Source organism: Brienomyrus brachyistius, chromosome 15 (genome assembly GCF_023856365.1).
Source record: "Brienomyrus brachyistius isolate T26 chromosome 15, BBRACH_0.4, whole genome shotgun sequence".
Lineage (NCBI taxonomy): Eukaryota > Metazoa > Chordata > Actinopteri > Osteoglossiformes > Mormyridae > Brienomyrus > Brienomyrus brachyistius.
In genome coordinates this window covers 17,081,961-17,095,665 of record NC_064547.1, presented here as the reverse complement: position 1 = coordinate 17,095,665, position 13,705 = coordinate 17,081,961, and the positions used below count along the sequence as shown (strand labels likewise).

Sequence of the window (13,705 nt, the reverse complement as noted above, 5' to 3'; positions counted from 1 at the left end):
GGTGGAGTTTGGGGTCGCGGTGAGTGATTCCGGATGGGTGTTGATCCTTTTACCGCGTAAGCGTCGGGGGGAGCATGAGCTCTCGTGTTCGAGGTGCCGCTCAGTTCCCAGTCCTGCCTGCTTGTGCCGATGCTGATTTCCCTAAAACGACGAAGGACTCCATTCCTCTCCTTTGCCGTCGCTGCTCCTGCGGCCACCTGGTTTGAATATCCAGCCCTGCGTCCGTCATTTTCCATAAGGATGAAGCCTGATGCTCAGCTCAGCCTGCTGAGTCTTACCACCCTTATGGACAGGAGGTCATGTCTGAATAATCATCGATAAAACAATGGCAGGGAATTAGACACTTAGTCCATGTGTTTGGGCTTTCAAAACCAAGCTTATCAATATTGTACCGGTGGGCGAGCTTCTGAGGAGACCCACTGATTGTTTCTGTGCGGTGGGTCGGGCAAAATGGGGAAAGGCCACAGACACACAGACACACGCACACACACACACACACACACTGTATAATTAGTGGCTATGTGCTATCAGGGCTTGAGCTTATCAGGGTCTGAATGAAACGGACTGGCTGGTTTAGGGTTCATCTCCAGCCGTTAGTGGAGCTCCTTGCGTGTGTAACAGCTCGTCACTGGCACAGTGTGAATACAGGGAACTGCCTGTCCGGTCATCTGCAAGTGTGGATGCAGTCAGTAAAAAGTGTGTGTATGTCCGTGTGTGTGTGTTTTTGCGTTTGCTGCGTCACCTTGGGCATGTGGACTGTGCACCTCGCTATTGGACTGGTCTTGAGTGCCTAGAGCTCATTTATATCTCGGCGGGGGGGGGGGGGGGGCTGACGCATTTAGTTCAGTGTGAATCAAAGCTGCCGCCCTTTAGTGTGACCGTCCTGCTGATTTGATCTCCCAATCAATGTCTTTGCTGGGGGCCTTTGATATGTTCAGCATCCACCCCCCCCCCCCCCGAAGGGATTATGCATGTAATGGGGCTTTGAGCACCAGGTGGCCATCTTGCCCTTCCTCCTTCTTCTCCCAATCAGAGACATCGCCCCCGCTGGTGGCTGATGGAACAGCGGAAGCCCAGCTGAAGTGAATTTCAATGAGTGTGTTTTTACTGCTGCCTGCTTTGTTTGCTTTTGAATATCAACCTATTCCTGCAAAACCAGTTGTATTACATGTAATTATTTACAGATAGCTGTGTGTGGATAAAGGCTGACTCACTGTGACTGCACCCATGTCCACCGAACCAGTGACACAAGTCAAATCTTGAGCTTTCAGTTTGAAGGAAATAAAATGGAAAAATCATTTGCAATCACAAATCACAAACCGCAGGATCAAATATTTGGTGAACTGCATATGAATTTGACTTGTATGAAAAGAATCTGAGTATGTTGACATCAACATCAAGGATGCTTGAGTTATCCATGATCCATGGGAATTTTAACGTACATAACATAGCACATGATGATTTGGTCATTATGTTAATTCTCCATCAGTATTGTTTTTCCAGTTTACCCACCATGGCTTGCCAGTACTGGTCTAGTTGGAGTTCTCAGTGGTGCCGAAGACCAGTTGGAAACTGCCCTGTGATTGGACCATGGAAACATGTGACTGTGCTCCATCTTGGCTCATCTCAGAGTTCAGTAGCTGTTCAGCCGATCAGTGACTGTCTTGAATCGTTTGAGAATAGCGTGAAAAGTTTGAGTTTTTTTGGGGATTTTCTGCTGTTTGAGTCCATTTTTTTGGTTGTTCATCTGCTCTCCATGACCCTGTCATCAGAGAATGTTGTGTCTTGCACCTGAGTGACTGTAACTGCAGCCCAGAAGTCTTCAGGTCTTCAGATAGCTTTGAGGTGCGCAGAGAAGTGTCTGTCTGGTTAAATGTGGGTATACCTTTGTTTAGGAAGGATCTGGGGTACTTTGACGTTTGGCTGTGATGGTTGATGGTCTTTGGGTCAATGCACTGGCTGCTGTTTGGGTTTGTTCAAATTTTTATGCACCCAGTTGGATTAGGGCCGTCAGCTCTGTGCCCGTGATCAGAAGGTCATGGATCAAGGGCTGGAATGGAAGATGTCTGATGAACGAACCATCTGAGATGTTGTTTCCCATCTAGTTTTATTTGCCAAGTGGTAAACAAACCGTGGGAATCACGAAGTGGGCGAATTAATCTCAGTATGCGATGGCCTCTGATGTGGCCTGTTACTTAAAGCCAGGACAATCTGCACATACGGAAAATGGTAAACGCTAACGTGAGTTTGTGTTTTCTCCCCGCAAATAACACATCTCTTATAAATTATCCTGCATGTGTATCTGTTTAAATCTGGAATGTGTTTAAATCTGATGACTCGATGGAAAATTCCGAACGGAGCCTGATAGCAGAGTGGAAGTAAATAAATGTTCCTAAATTCCACGGGATCAGATGTGAAAAACAAGGAGAGATAGTCTGCCAGCCCGGATAGACATTCCGTTTGAAAGCTTTTTCTCTTTCGCCTGTCGTCCTCCCAGCCAGCTCTGCAGCCCGCGAACGGGAATTCTCCAGAAGATAGGAATATCACACCTATGCTGCTTATTCCTGGGGTGTAACAGAACCCGATTCCTGGTGAGGGAAGGATTGCTTGACAGCGGCGTGGACTTACAGTATTAATGCGAGAAATGATGCGTAAATATGGAAACGCTCTGTTTATTCAGAAGTAGGTGATACAGAGGGTCGGAATGGCCCTCTGTGAGGTTAGAGGTCGGATGGCCCCTGTGCATGCGGCCTGCAAATAGTGACCCATGGTTATAAGGAGAACTGGCCCTTGACTCATGCAAGAGAACTCGATAACGGAAGGCCGTCTGTCTCATAGCATCGGTTTGAGTCTGCGGTGGCCTGATGTTCATCTGCAGGATCTCATTTTCCTAAAAAACACTCGCACTGGTGCCAAAGCTGTGGTTTGGCTTCACATGCAAATGTATGCAAATTTATGTAAGTGTTGAGCACCTTTGGTGACACCAAACATTTGACTAGTCAGCTTTGCAACCGGTGCATCATAAATCAGACATAAGTCACAACGTCCTCAGGAACTACTGCAAAACGTAGGTCTGTGAGCAGGTCAGTACGCCAAGGATATTTGACTGGGGATAGGTTTTTAATGTAACTGTCACCACTGTGATGTTCCTTTCAGTCAACCAAGACCATCTATCTAGATCCCCCTCTGTAGAGAAGATTAAATGATCTAAGTGCAAATAATTTTCCAGAAGGTCGCCATCTTCTGGTCCCCTGGTTGCCATGTCCTGAGATATTATTTCCCTGCTGATGTATCGGCATGCTTGTGGTGTATTCATTAGCAGCAGGGGATTATGGGTATTCTGTCTCCGAACTCCAAAGCTCCCATAAATATTCTGTTGCGTCAGCGGCTGCTGGTGATCGTGGGAGCGTCTTTCGGTTTCATGGGTTAGCAAATGCTGTTTCTGAGGGTCGTAGACCTGTTCTATGTTCAGTTACGCCTGTTGTTTCTTCAGTTTGCCTCCAGTGCCCCATTTTTCCAGCATTGTGAGCTAAGGATGAGTAAATATGGGCTGAAATATCTTTTCAGTTGCTGTGTCTGGCCCTGTTTCCGCTTTGGGTGCTGTTACGACCCCCCCAGTACCTCCTAGAGGGGTAAAGCTCTTAGTAAACATTCTGAATGTACCGTCTGGGGCCTTAAAGACGGGTGTAACTCAGCGCTAAGCTAATGTCGCCATCTTCCTCCCCTTGTGTGACAGCCCTTATTATTTTCCCGACGGGGTCCTGTCAGCGGGACAGGAGGGTAACCGTGGCGACGGTCCGCTTCGAATGCGGAGAGCACGTCAGCAGTGTCTGGGAGACTGCAATTACGAAATCAAACGTCCCGCCGTGATCAGACATGTCTGTGAAATGCAGAACACATTACGGATGCGAGTGGGAACTGCAAAGCATGCTGCCGGCATTTCCATAAAACATGGAAGCCTGTCCTTTTCAGGCGAGTCCAGTTCCTGCCTCTCTTTGTTCTGCTTTTACACTGGCCTACACTGGCCTGGAACACTGGCAGTTACTCCCACTGCACTGGGTGGAGTATAGCTCAGTGGGTTCTGGATCTGTGTTCATTTCCAGAAGGTCATAGGTTCAAATCTTGAGACTAGTAAGGGACTTAACCCCAAATACTGCTCCAAGGGTAATAATACTGATCTCTGACCCCAAATGGCCCTCAGTTATGCATTGATTTAGATTGTAAATTTGAATAAATGTGGTATAGTGCTGGAGGTAATTGGTTTGTTGATTTTTGGCTTTTTTTCCGGGGGGGGGGGGGGTCACTGATCACCACCTTCCCTGGCTTTGGCACGACCTGCTCACCACAGAAGGTCTGTCACATGCTGAGCTTCATGCTGCGAAAAGTTTTGATTATTAATGCCCCATTTGCATGTATGTGTCAGCGTGACTCTTCATTCTGATAGTTACTGCAGTGCACGGCAGTGGGGGGGGGGGGGTAAAGAACATGAGTGGCTCCCACAACACGTAGCTGCTGGGCTGCTGGGTTTTCCTCTGTTCCGTGATGGTGCCTGTTAGCAGCGCGGGGCTAGCCGAGGTCACCCGATGACCTTTCCTGAAGGAGGGAACCAAGGGCATGCTTTAACTGTTCTGAAATCAGCGTCAGAAGCCCAGGGGGAGTCCCAGGTTGTGGGGGAGGACCGGCGAGGGAGCGTGCACTAGGGTTACTGTCCGGGCACAGACTGTTATGGTACTGACACAATTCAGGACTCAGCACCACCATCATGGTAGCCAGAACTCTAGCCATCCCTAGTGGGACTTTAAAAGATGTATAACAACAGGTCCCAGGTGGCATAGTGGTTAAGGACTGATCACCTGAAGGTTACTGGTTCATGACCCAAGAGAAGTACCTTTGATCCTAATTTAAATTGAACCAGTGTGTGTATATAACTGCTATATAGTTATTTGCTAAAAACGACATATATGCAATATATGATATTACAGTAATGAGGCGCATTTTACCATCTGTTCAGCATATGGGCGAGAGCAGAACTCCTTCGCAGTAGGTGAGGGTGTTGTGATTAAGAGTAATGAGCAATATCCTCAGCGCTAGTGGAAGACTGTGACTCGTAAGGTCATTGCAGCCAGAGTCTACCTTACTACTACCTAGGGCCGCCTCCTCGCCACCTTAGAGGTCCCCTCCTCGCCACCTTATTGGCCGCCTCCTCGCCACCTTATTGGCCACCTCCTCGCCATCTTATTGGCCGCCTCCTCGCCACCTTATTGGCCGCCTTCTCGCCATCTTATTGGCCGCCTCCTCGCCACCTTATTGGCCGCCTCCTCGCCACCTTATTGGCCGCCTCCTCTCCACCTTATTGGCTGCCTCCTCGCCACCTTATTGGCCGCCTCCTCGCCACCTTAGAGGCCGCCTCCTCTCCACCTTATAGGCCGCCTCCTCGCCACCTTAGAGGCTGCCTCCTCTCCACCTTATTGGCCGCCTCCTCGCCACCTTATTGGCCGCCTCCTCGCCATCTTATTGGCCGCCTCCTCGCCACCTTAGAGGCTGCCTCCTCGCCACCTTATTGGCCGCCTCCTCGCCACCTTATTGGCCGCCTCCTCGCCACCTTATTGGCCGCCTCCTCGCCACCTTATTGGCCGCCTCCTCGCCACCTTAGAGGCCGCCTCCTCGCCACCTTAGAGGCCGCCTCCTCTCCACCTTATTGGCCGTCTCCTCGCCACCTTATTGGCCGCCTCCTCGCCACCTTAGAGGCCACCTCCTCTCCACCTTATTGGCCGCCTCCTCGCCACCTTATTGGCCGCCTCCTCGCCACCTTATTGGCCGCCTCCTCGCCACCTTAGAGGCCGCCTCCTCGCCACCTTAGAAGCCGCCTCCTCTCCACCTTATTGGCCGCCTCCTCTCCACCTTATTGGCCGCCTCCTCGCCACCTTAGAGGCCGCCTCCTCGCCACCTTAGAGGCCGCCTCCTCGCCACCTTAGAGGCCACCTCCTCATCACCTTAGAGGCCGCCTCCTCCCTGGTTGTGTTCATATATTTTCTCGCAAACCACATATTTACACAAGACCCATGAGATTTGGGAGCTACTTGTTAGCGACACAGTCACAACACTAGATAGATGGGGGCCCAGAAGTGGCCCCCAAAAACAACGAACCAGTTCCTGAGCACGTCATTCCCGCTCTTGGGCGTTCTGCAGCTTTAGTAGACGGTACGTTCTGTTCTGTATTTTTTGGTTCTCATTCTTGTGCCAGTAGTGGACAGAGGCTGTACCAGGTGTCGCTCGCTCCTCACCCCTCCTGAAGTATCGTTTAACATTAATCTTCAGCTTAATGGCCTCTCCGCTGTCCTCACCCAGCCCTTCCCCAGCTGCCCCCCCCTCACTTTCAGCCCCCCCCCAGCCTCGCCGTGTCATCGATCCGACGCCGCTTTTAACAAGCCGTTTATACCACACGACTCTGCGGACGCTGCTTGTCTTTCCCCAGCAAACTCTCCTGGTCTTTTTTCATTATGAGATGCAATTTTTAGATCCTGATTGAGAAATGTTGTCAGTAGCATATTAAATAGTTTTAATAATAATTTAATTATAATTTAATGACCTCTTGAACAAAAAATATTATACCATTCTTAACCACGTCTAACAAGAATGTATGTAAAATCACAAAAAATGACAGTTTCTCTGACAGTTTCCACTGTCTCGTCCTAAAACATTACGTACCTGTCATGAAGAACGTCACCCAAACCTATCCAGTGGAGGATCAGGGCGATGAGATGGGCCCTCTCTTCCAGATGACGTCACTGGTGACATCTGGCCCACTGAGCCAGCCTTTCTCATGCAATGAAAGATGTGCCGATATTATGATCAAGCATTAAATGAAAAGTAAAAGACTGCATCATACCTCCCCAGTTATTTTTATCTGATTTATTAATAGCAATAAGAAAAATAAGAGGTCTGTGCACTGTTATGTGCGACTGCAATACTGGGCTCTCAGCTCCCTGCAGGCATTGAGGTTAGCTGACGTAAACCTGTTAATGTTTGTGAGGGCAGGATTTCCACTGAGCCCCACAGCTCAGGAAGACCCTCGCGTGGAGAAGTCTCGTACCAGTGACATGCATACCCAGAATGCCACAGTGCTAAAAAAAAAAAACAAAAGTTGTGCTTCTCTGTCATTGGACAGTATGACTCTAAAATATGTTGGGTATTAACTTCGCTGGTGTGACCTTCACTCTGTGGTTGGACACAGAAGAAGCACGTGTCTCTGCTGCTGACTTTGCGGTGGGCAGATCGCGCAGCTTTTTTGGGGAGTCGATGTCAGGGCAGAGTCTGCTCTCGAGCCTTCGCTTCCCCCGCCTGAGTGGTGATGACGTTGGAGGTCAGGGACCCTTCAGAATCCTGCAGAACTTCACGCCGTTCAGCGTTGTCAGTCTTTCCTCTTCGGTGGGAGGATCTCCTAGGTATGCTGGCATGCTTCTTCTCACAGACCCCACCTTCTCTCCCCTTTGAGACACACACCCACGTATACACAGCTGAGAGAGAAGCTCGAGGTCTGCATGTCGGGTCAGTCGTTTATCCAATAATCCAATGTGCCTGGAGAGAGTCAGGGGCTTTGGGCCTTGGTCAAGGACCTAATGGACATGTGACTGTTCTGCTGAGGTCAAGGCTTGAGCTGGTGACTTTCTGATCACAGGCATAGAGGCTTAACCCACTAAGCCACACGACGCCCCCATTGTGTTACATCTGCATTTCCCTCCAGTTTCTTTTTACCAAAAGTGGCAATACTTTGGCCTTTACATGGGTGATATGACGAGTTGAGGAATTATGGGAAATTGTACCCCGGCCCCCACCCTACACCACGAGGCAAGAATTTAATAGTGACATCATTGTTAACTTGTGTGTTTGCACACCCTGGCTGCTTGCTGTGCCTCAGCTGTGTTGTAGAAAAGCCTTTTGAAAAGATCTTAACCTAAACGAGCTGTAAATCCTCTTTGCAGGAGGTGTTAATTATCTTGGCTTCTGGTTCTCTTTGAGTTTGCATGTGAGTAAAAGGCCCCGCAGGTGAATCGGTCTCCAGGGCGTCTGTCCCACCCGCATGCATTTTGCATGTGACTGCAATTGTCTGCTGTTTGGACTGCAGACTGGAAAGAAATTTGAGACATGATGTGCCGGTGGCACATGTTTACGGGTGATCAACACCCCCCCCCAGCCCCCCCACCTACCTGGAGACAAGTCACACGGATTTGGAAAGTCCTTCCAGGCGGTGGAAGGAGTCCCACCCCACCCCTCGGCTCTGAAAGCATTGTTGGTGCAGTGGAGTGTCAGTTTTACAGCTTGGGGGGGGGGAGCTTGCAGGCCCCTGACACAGAGTGTGCTGGCCACTCGCTCACCGCTCCCCTAATTAAATTTCCCCCCTCCTTCCTCCCCCACCTGAATCCAAATTGCTTGCTTTCAAAATGGCTGAAACAGTGATGCGCTCACTAGTCCAATGCAAACAGAGGGCTTTTCCCTTGTTTGCTGGTCGTTGAGAGCACCGGTTATCGGGCGGGGGTGTCTGCGATACTGCCCGCTAGCTTTGAGTGGGAAGGTCTGATGGTGACAGCCAGGTGAGGTGTGGAGTAGTTCTGTGACTCTCATTGGAAGGTTGTTGGTTCAAATCCCTCTTACCAGAGTGATCTCACTTTTGGCCCCCAGAACAGGGCCCTTAATCCCATACTAAAGGACTGTCTGAGCTGCTTTCCCAAACAATGGCATATAAACTGTCGCTTACATAAAACGATACGCATGATGGTCAAAATGAGCTGTTTGCATGAGCTTTATTTTACAGTGTGAGGGTTGTGTTTTAGACAAGAGAAGGAAAGAAACTTATTTATTGAGATAAAGTCAAACATCGAGCTTTGAAATGCTGTTGAAGAGTAAGCGGTGTTGTGTTGGGTTTAATGTTTCACTCTGCTTTTCCTGTGCTAATTAGCCTGCCAGCTAAACATGCTGACCTCGAGGTTTTGTGTTACTCTGGTCCTTGTTGGAATGGTGAAGGGGATCTGTTATCTTCTGCGTAAAGCGTGTACCGCGGAGAGGTTGAGGTAGGGGTGGCGTCTGGCTCAGCAGTCTAAGCCTCTGTGTCTGTGATCCGAAGGTCACCAAGCCCAAGCCTGGCCTTAGCAAAACAGACACACATCCAAGGCCCCTAACCCCCAGCTTCCCAGGCACTGTACAGTGGTCGCCCCTTCACTGGGATCCCAAGCTCGCTCTCCCCTCTCTGGGTGTGTCATGGAAAGCACGATCGGGCGAAGTGAAGAGAATTTTCTCACGGGGATTTATTGAAGTATCAATATTCTATTCTAAACCATGACACAGTCAAACAGGCACAGGTGTACAGGGGTGATTCTAGGTGTTTTTTTTTGGAGGGCATAAGGGGGCATAATTCATATAGAGTGGCTACCCTCGTTATTAAGCAATGATGTGTTTTGAACTGATGAATGACAGGGCAGGCGATCAATCAGCTTTCAGCTGGGGCAGGTGCCCCTGTGACCCCGCCTCTGTATGCCCTTAGTCATCCTCCGTTACTCACTTTCTTTCTGACTAGCCCCACTTCAGGGACTCCCCATCCGCTTTCTTTTCATAAAATCAGTTTATCATTCGGTATAATAATCACTCAGCTTCTGTCCAAGCTTAAAACAACAAAAACAACAGCTTGAATTGCTTTCACGAACACCCAGTGACATTTCCTGCCGCGCTTGTGCAAGCGAGCTACAGACATTACGCACTTTTTCAGTCCGTTATTACGTTGCAGCATCTGTGACGGGGGGAAGGAGTGTCCTCCAGAAGTCATCACTTCAGATCCAGCTGTCTGCTCTAATGCAGAACCTTTACACCCTCTGAACTGGAGACACCAATGGACTGGTCTCCCGTCCAGGGTGTCCCCCTGCCTCGTGCCCTGTGATGGACTGGTCTCCCGTCCAGGGTGTCCCCCTGCCTCGTGCCCTGTGATGGACTGGTCTCCCGTCCAGGGTGTCCCCCTGCCTCGTGCCCTGTCATGGACTGGTCTCCCGTCCAAGGTGTCCCCCTGCCTCGTGCCCTGTGATGGACTGGTCTCCCGTCCAGGGTGTCCCCTGCCTCGTGCCCTGTGATGGACTGGTCTCCCGTCCAGGGTGTCCCCCTGCCTCGTGCCCTGCGATGGACTGGTCTCCCATCCAGGGTGTCCCCCTGCTTCGTGCCCTGTGATGGACTGGTCTCCCATCCAGGGTGTCCCCCTGCCTCGTGCCCTGCGATGGACTGGTCTCCCATCCAGGGTGTCCCCCTGCCTTGTACTCTCTACTGCCTAAGATAGGCACCAGACTCTGTACTGCCGCCCTGTACTGGATATGAACTTGAACTTCTTGAACTTCAGGCTTCAGCATATTCAGGCCTTGAATACAATGTTACATAATTTTGCCATTTCTAAAAGAATGGGACTCCCTGGACAGTCAGTGTCTAGTTAAGCAGCTCTCTTCACAACTGTTGACCTGTGTGAATCACATGACATATTATCAGCGACTTCTCCCCACGGTCACACAAACAGGACATGTCAGTGACGTCGCAGGCGCCGTCATAGCGGCCATTAATCTCCAGCCTTTGTCAATGTCAGGAATAACAATAGTGCTTTATCTTCAACACATTAACGTTTCACATACTGGAATGGCCAGGAAAGGAATTCGGCTGCCCTGCATGTTTAGGATCTGCATGTCATGGTCTCCCTGAGACCAGCTGTAAAATTTTATCAGGACCCTTGTTTTTGTCACACACTCCTCCCATCCCCCCTGTCTGTTCCCTGAAGCACATACCCATGACTTATCTTCATTACCCTTTTTATTTTTCACGTACTTATCCATCCATCCATCCATCCATCCATCCATCTTCTCTAACCTCTTGTCCAGTCCGCAGTTGCGATGGCACATCTTCTCAGATATTTTTGTCTCGGGCCCTAAGCCAGTGTTTCCCAAACCTGGTCCTTGGGGGCCCACAGGCGGGAGCAAAAACATGGACCGTCTGAGGATCCCTGAGACCCGGATTGGTGCACGCTGCCCTAAACGATTCTAGCTGTCGGTCTGTCTGTCCATTTTTCTGTATGTCATTTACCTCCCCCTCTACCTACCCACCTACCCACTTACCTACCTACCTATGCACTTACCCACCAAACAACCAATGAACCAACCATACGTATGTAAAACGGACCTCACATCTTTAATCGTAAACACAAGCTGATTGATTGTCGGCACAGCTGTTCTGCAGCTCAGTGCTCTTAAAGCTAAATGCACTCATTATGAGAGCCTTTCCCCTCTGCCAAGAAATGATGATATTTTATTTTTAGAAGATGCCTCCTTAGGGACCTGGAAGCAGCGAACTGAGCGAAGGTGATCTTGACCTAAAACTCCTCTAAACTGTGTATGAACGTGTTGTTTCACTGCTCATTGTTGAAAGATTATTATTATTCAGCTTAGGGATTTTTACGGGACATAAAAATGTCATGTGGAGGGCATGTTTTTTTTTTTTTGTATAGCATTCAGATTGTTTAAAAGTGACAAAGTAATCTCATTGGTCAGTGGCAGACGCCAGTCATCCAGCCAGTATGTCATCCTCCCAGTAGAAGCAGTAACACGCTGATCTCCATTCCTCCATTGACCTGTTTCAGCAGCTGCTTTGACTTCAGCTAAGGACACCTCTGTTGTCATCTTCTCCTTTGTTAGCCTTTTATTACCCTGGTGGAGAATGCGAGAGTTCTCCATTATTGTGGCCAGTCCCTGCAGCTCAAGCTGCTGTGTATGCAGGATCGGGTGCTGTGTTGGTAATAGAAAGGTCTCCAGTTCAAATCCTAAAGTTGGCAGAGTGATATAACTGTCGGGCCCTTGAGTGAGGCCCCTAACCCCTGATTGCTCGAGGGACTGTCTGACCTGCATTCTCATAAAAAATGTACACTGCTATAGGTAAAAGGATTTGCTAAAGAAATTTAAAGTGTAACTTTTTTTTCCCTATTCGACTTCAAGTAGGAAACCCGCTGACCGTATGTCAAAAGTCATGAAGTTAGGCTACATGACGTCTCTAAACTGCCCGTAGGGTATGTGCCCTGTGATGGGCTGGCATCCTGTCCAGGGTGTACAACCACCATCTGCCCTGTGGTGCCCGGGATAGGTTCCAGACTCACTGCCACTCTGTTCTGGATTAGAAGAAGAGGCCTTTCTTCAAAATATAAGGCAGTTCTTGACCTTAGTAGCAGTGTATTCAGGTCTTCAATACAATGGTAAGTCATTTTCTGATTTCTGAAAGAAAGACACTCCCAGTATAATGTGTACTTAAGCAACTCTGTATACATGTTGTCGATTCCCGTGGGTCATTAATAATATTTACGCATTATGAGCGTGATGACGACTCTAAGCATTGTCCCATTGTTTGGAAGCCTTTATGTGCTTGGCATATGGCGACCTGATGCTCGGGGTCTGGTTACATATGCAGTACTGCCCCCCACCCTCCCCGGCCCTCTGTGCCTGTCCCCTCAATGCCACGACGTGCGTCTGTCTTTGGCAGAATCTGCTTCAAATCGCATATTATCCTGCCCCAGAATGCTGAATGTCAACAAACTACTTCTGGAATTGTTTCTGCAGTCAGCATGTGTTACTGGGTCCCGACCCAAAACCTTAGTGGATTTATAGTGCTGTGGAACAGCAGCGTTGGACCTGGGCTGCAGAGATGACATTTAGCTTGTGTGAAGACTCTTATGAGTAAGACAGGGACCTGTCTGCATAGCGGTTCTCCTCACGGTGGCTGCAGGCATGTGTGCAGAGCTACTGGAAGGCTGCTCGCCCATCATGGCACGGCGGACGTCAGCGACTGTCCGTGGAAGAGGCAAAAGAGGTTGGCAATATGGAGAGTGAGGAGACGCAGTCCTTTGCAGAGGTGGAAAGTTCAGGTCCAGAAAGTACAAATCCATACCAAGGTTTTGCTTCGACCAACAAGTTGAGTATTCTGTGTAGGGCTGTTACTAATGACTGTTGTTCTATGAAAATCAAATTTACCGTTTAATTTTATTTTGACAACGACAAGCTGTATATCATTGCAGGACTTTAGATTATGGACGCCAATGTTTTGGCACTATACCGGCATTATTTTCGCCCTCAGTTCAATAAGCAGATTAGTAGTATGCCTGGAAATATTAATGAGATGTGTATAGTGATGCCCAAAAATTAGTAATCGGTATTAATTTGCCGTGTCTTCAAACTTATTAAGTTTGGTTAGGGGAGCACGCTGCACGCTACACGCTGCACGCTACACGCTGCATGCTACACGCTGCTGTTTTGGCAAATCATGGAAGCGATAAGCACTGAAGTGGTGGTGAAGAAAGGGACAGCTCAGCAACCACAACATCTTTTCAAACAGGAGATACCGTGGGTAAACATGGTAAACAAATGCTGCCGGCGTGTCTCAGTCGGTTTATGATAATAGAATTAGTGTACGATGATAACACTGGTCCCAGCAAGTCCAACACGCGTAGTGGCTCCGGGAATCAACATAGAATAGGGCCAGATTGTAGCCTTAACATTTTCAAAGACTTATTCACTGGAGATTCTAATGTAGCAGGCAGACAACTTTATGGCTTTAATAATGAGGGTATTTATCAGCTACAAGGACACAAGATATTAAAAAGCTGTCTGTACTAATAGTAATTTAATAAACGTGAATAAGCAAC

General features: G+C 48.9%; 1 protein-coding gene across 2 annotated transcripts in view; it reads left to right on the top strand.

Annotated features, from left to right (window-relative positions):
• Positions 1-13,705, top strand: part of pde4ba (phosphodiesterase 4B, cAMP-specific a) — a 90,138-nt gene that overhangs the window by 35,540 nt on the left and 40,893 nt on the right. The gene's annotated exons all lie outside the window — the stretch shown is intronic.